This window comes from Phocoena phocoena, chromosome 15, assembly GCF_963924675.1.
Source record: "Phocoena phocoena chromosome 15, mPhoPho1.1, whole genome shotgun sequence".
Classification (NCBI taxonomy): Eukaryota; Metazoa; Chordata; class Mammalia; order Artiodactyla; family Phocoenidae; genus Phocoena; species Phocoena phocoena.
In genome coordinates, this window is record NC_089233.1 from 48,170,985 (window position 1) to 48,176,926 (window position 5,942).

Consider the following 5,942-nt stretch of genomic DNA (forward strand, 5'->3'; position numbering starts at 1 on the left):
TACCAGCCCTTTGGGACCTGAGCCCCTCTAATATGCTCAGGAAACATTCCACTTGGATTAAAGTTGTTCTCCTAAGTGTATATTCAACACAGACTTTCTGACAGAGGTATGTCCTTGATCTTGTATTGGAGAATGTAATCAATTTCCCAGGACTCCGGGATCTTGATGAAGATGCATTTTGGACAATTAACTGAGATCAATTTCATTTAAATGTACATTTTCAAGAGAAAAGATCTATGTGTCTTGCTTTTCTTGGCACATTTATACAGCATACATTTTCTTTGCACAAGGAAAGCTGCAGTTCACTGAGAAGAGTGGGAATTTAGTCTCTGTTGGAATTTAGTTATCAAAATCCGTCATTGGATTGGGCAACTGCATTTTCAGGACCCCCTTCCTCTCCTCTTCTGCTTATAGGACTCCTTGCAAATGTCCAGGAGGAGCTTTACCATGTGATCCACTTTTAAACTGATGTACCTACTGGAGGGTTATAATCTCCCCATAAAAAGCTTTCCAAAAGCTGATCACCTTTTTATATATATATATTTTTTTTCCAGCTTTATTGAGACATAATTGACATACAGCACTGCATAAGTTTAAGGTGTACAGCATAATAATTTGACTTACATACACCATGAAATGATTATCACAATAAGTTTAGTGAACATCCATCATCTCATACAGATACAGATTTAAAGGAATAGAAAAAAATTTTTTTCCTTGTTGTGAGAACGCTTAGTGTTTCCTCTCTTAACAACTTTTATATGTAACATTCAGCAGTGTTCATTTATTTATCATGTTGTACGTGACATCCCTAGTACTTATTTATCTTATAACTGGAAGTTGATACCTTTAACTGCCTTCATCCAATTTCCCCGCCTCCACCCCCACCTCTGGTAACCACAAATGTGATCTCTTTTTCTGTGAGGTTGTTTGTTTGCTCGTTCCTAGTATATAGCATAGTGATCCAATATTTCTATACATTTCAAAATGACCACCAAAAGTCTAGTTACCATCTGTCACCAAAGATATTATATAATAATTGACTATACTCTCCACATTCTGCATTTCATACCAGTGACTCATATATTTTGCAACTGGAAGTTTGTACCTCTTACCCTCCCTCACCTATTTCTCTCCTCCCCCTATCTCCCTCCCCTCTGGCAACTACCTGTTTGTTCTCTGTATCTATGACTCTGTTCCTGTTTTGTTATTTGTTCATTTGTTTTGTTTTTTAGATTCTACATATAAGTGCAATCATATGGTATTTGTCTTTCTCTGTCTAACTTATTTCACTTAGCATAAAACCTCTAGGTTCATCCATGTTGTCATAAATGGCAAGACTTCATTATTTTTATGGCTGAGTAATATTCAATTGTATATATATATATATATATATATATATATATATATATATATATATACCACATCTTCTTTATCCATTTATCTATTGATGCACACTTGGGTTGCTTCTGTATCTTGGCTATTGTAAATAATGCTGCAATGAACATAGGGGTGCAGATGTCTTTTTGAATTAGTATTTTTGTTTTCTTTGGATAAATACCCAGGATTGGAATTGATGGAGCATATGTTAGTTCTATTTTTAATTTTTTGAGGTACCTCCATACTGTTTTCCATCGTGGCTGCACCAATTTACTTTCCCACCAGCAGTGCATAGGGGTTACCTTTTCTCCATATCCTTGCCAATATTTGTTATTTCTTGTCTTTTTGACAATAGCCATTCTGACAGGTGTGAGGTGATATCTCATTGTGGTTTTGATTGGAATTTCCCTAATGATTAGTGATTTTGAGCATCTTTGCATGTGTCTGTTGGCCATCTGTATGTCTTCTTTGAAAAAGTGATTTAAACTTTTTTCCTTAACTGACACACCTGAGGGACAGAACATTTTCCAGTTAGTAGCTCTTTACTGTAGTGATTTAGAACCAGGAGGAACCCCACCTAGACAGGATATATATAAATGTTTGAGGCACGTGAATTTCCTGCAAGTGCCCCTGATGCCTCTTGGTGATGTTTGTATTTCTTCTCTCCCAAGCTGACAAGTGATGAAGACATAGTGATTAGGAGGACACAGCCTATTCTCAATCTCAGAGGAGACCTCAGTGCCCTCATCTCTACTGTGGGGATAAAAATAAAACAAAATTACAGAGTTATTTTGAAGATTAAAGAAGTTAATTTATCTAAAGATTCTAGCATAGTACATTATACATGGTAAACATGCAATATGTGTTATTGTGATTATTATTTTATAGTTAATATTATTTTAAACTTTAGCCCAGTTATATCTGTGTTATTTTTTTTTTTTAACATCTTTATTGGGGTATAATTGCTTTACAATAGTGTGTTAGTTTCTGATTTATAACAAAGTGAATCAGCTATGCATATACATGTGCTCCCATGTGTCTTCCCTCTTGCGTCTCCCTCCCTCCCACTCTCCCCCTCCCACCCCTCCAGGCTGTCCCAAAGCCCCGAGCTAATATCCCTGTGCCTTGCGGTTGCTTCCCCCTAGCTATCTACCTTACTACGTTTGTTAGTGTGTATATGTCCATGACTCTCTCTCGCCCTGTCAAAACTCACCCTTCCCCCTCCCCATATCCTCAAGTCCGTTCTCCAGTAGGTCTGCGCCTCTATTCCTGTCTTATCCCTAGGTTCTTCATGACATTTTTTCCCCTTAAATTCCATATATATGTGTTAGCATATGGTATTTGTCTTTGTCTTTCTGACTTACTTCACTCTGTATGACAGACTCTAGGTCTATCCATCTCATTACAAATAATTCAATTTCATTTCTTTTTAAGGCTGAGTAATATTCCATTGTGTATATGTGCCACATCTTCTTTATCCATTCGTCCGATGATGGGCACTTAGGTTCTTTCCATCTCCGGGCTATTGTAAATAGAGCTGCAATGAACATTTTGGTACATGACTCTTTTTGAATTTTGGTTTTCTCAGGGTATATGCCCAGTAGTGGGATTGCTGGGTCATATGGTAATTCTATTTTTAGTTTTTTAAGGAACCTCCATACTGTTCTCCATAGTGGCTGTATCAATTTACATTCCCACCAACAGGGCAAGATGGTTCCCTTTTCTCCACACCCTCTCCAGCATTTGTTGTTTGTAGATTTTCTGATGATGCCTATTCTAACTGGTGTGAGGTGATATCTCATTGTAATTTTGATTTGAATTTCTCTAATAATTAGTGATGTTGAGCAGCTTTTCATGTGCCTCTTGGCCATCTGTATATCTTCTTTAGTGAAATGTCTATTTACGTTTTCTGCCCACATTTTGACTGGGTTGTTTTTTTAATATTGAGCTGCAGGAGCTGCTTATATATTTTGGAGATTAATCCTTTGTCCGTTGATTTGTTTGCAAATATTTTCTCGCATTCTGAGGGTTGTCTTTTTGTCTTGTTTGTAGTTTCCTTTGCTGTGCAAAAGCTTTCAATTTTCACTAGGTCCCATTTGTTTATTTTTGTTTTTATTTCCATTACTCTAGGAGGTGGGTCAGAAAAGATCTTGCTGTGATTTATGTCAAAGAGTGTTATTCCTATGTTTTCCTCTAAGAGTTTTATAGTGTCCGGTCTTACATTTAGGTCTTTAATCCATTTTGAGTTTATTTTTGTGTATGGTATTAGGGAGTGTTCTAATTTCATTCTTTTACGTGTAGCTGCCCAGTTTTCCCAGCACCACTTACTGAAGTGACTGTCTTTTCTCCATTGTATATCCTTGCCTCTTTTGTCACAGATTAGTTGACCATAGGTGCATGGGTTTATCTCTGGGCTTTCTATCCTGTTCCATTGATCTATATTTCTGATTTTGTGCCAGTACCATATTGTCTTGATTACTGTAGCTTTGTAGTATAGTCTGAAGTCAGGGAGGCTGATTCCTCCAACTCCAGTTTTTTTCCCCTCAGGGTCACTTTGGCTATTCGGGGTCTTTTGTCTCTACATAAAAAATTTAAGATTTTTTTGTTCTAGTTGTGTAAAAAATGCCATTGGTAATTTTATAGGGATTGCCTTGAATCTGTACATTGCTTTGGGTAGTATAGTCATTATCACACTATTGATTCTTCCAATCCAAGAACATGATATATCTCTCCATCTGTTTGTGTCATCTTTGATTTCTTTCATCAGTGTTTTATAGTTCTGAATACAGGTCTTTTACCTCCTCAGGTAGATTTATTCCTAGGTATTGGGGATTGTTTCCTTAATTTCTCTTTCTAATCTTTCATTGATCTTGCATTATAGGAATGCAAGAGACTTCTGTGCATTAATTTTGTATCCTGCAACTTTACCAAATTCATTCATTATCTCTAGTAGTTTTCTGGTGGCATCTTTAGGATTATCAATGTATAGTATCATGTCATCTGCAAACAGTGATAGTTTTACTTCTTCTTTTCCAATTTGTATTCCTTTTATTTCTTTTTCTTCTCTGATTGCTGTGGCTAAGACTTCCAAAACTATGTTGAATAATAGTGGTGAGAGTGGACATCCTTGTCTTGTTTCTGATCTTAAAGGAAATGCTTTCACTTTTTCACATTTGAGAATGATGTTTGCTGTGGGTTTGTCATATATGGCCTTTATTATGTTGAGGTAGGTTCCCTCAATGCCCACTTTCTGGAGAGTTTTTATCATAAATGGGTGTTGAATTTTGACAAAAGCTTTCTGTGCATCTATTGAGATGATCATATGGTTTTTATTCTTCAATTTGTTAATATGGTGTTTCACATTGAGTGATTTGCATATTTTTAAGGAATCTTTGCATCCCTGGGATAAATCCCACTTGCTCATGGTGTATGATCCTTTTATTGTGTTGTTGGCTTCTGTTTGCTAGTGTTTTTTGAGAATTTTTGCATCTATATTCATCAGTGATATTGGTCTGTAATTTTCTTTTTCTGTAGTATCTTTGTCTGGTTTTGGTATCAGGGTGATGGTGGCCTAATAGAATGAGTTTGGGAGTTCCTTCCTCTGTAATTTTTTGGAAGAGTTTGAGAAGGATGGGTGTTAGCTCATCTCTATATGTTTGATAGAATTCACCTGTGAAGTGATCTGGTCCTGGGCTTTTGTTAGTTGGAAGATTTTAAATCACAGTTTCAATTTCATTACTTGTGATTGGTCTGTTCATATTTTCTATTTCTTCCTGGTTCAGTCTTGGAAGGTTAAACCTTTATAAGAATTGTTCAGTTCTTCCAGGCTGTCCATTTTATTGGCATAGGATTGCTTGTAGTAGTCTCTTATGATGCTTTGTATTTCTGTGGTGTCTGTTGTAACTTCTCCTTTTTCATTTGTAATTTTATTGATTTGAGTCCTCCCCCTCTTTTCCTTGATGAGTCTGGCTAAAGGTTTATCAATTTTGTTTATCTTCTCAATGAACCAGCTTTTAGTTTTATTGATCTTTGCAATTGTTTTCTTTGTTTCTATTTCATTTATTTCTGCTCTGATCTTTATGATTTCTTTCCTTCTACTAACTTCGGGTTTTGTTTGTTCTTCTTTCTCTAGTTCCTGTAGGTGTAAGGTTTGATTGTTCATTTGAGATTTTTCTTATTTCTTGAGGTAGGATTGTATTGCTATAAACTTCCCTCTTAGAACTGCTTTTGCTGCATCCCATAGGTTTTGGATCATCGTGTTTTCATTGTCACTTGTCTCTAGGTATTTTTTTATTTCCTCTTTGATTTCTCTTGGTTATTTAGTAACATATTGTTTAGTCTTCATGTGTCTTTGCTTTTTATGTTTTCTTCCCCTGTAATTGACTTCTAATCTCATATCATTTTGATTGGAAAGGATGCTTGATATGATTTCAATTTTCTTAAATTTACTGAGGCTTGATTTGTGACCCATGATGTGATCTATCCTGGAGAATTTTCCATGTGCACTTGAGTAGAAAGTGTAATCTGCTGTTTTCAGATGGAATGTCCTATAAATATCAATT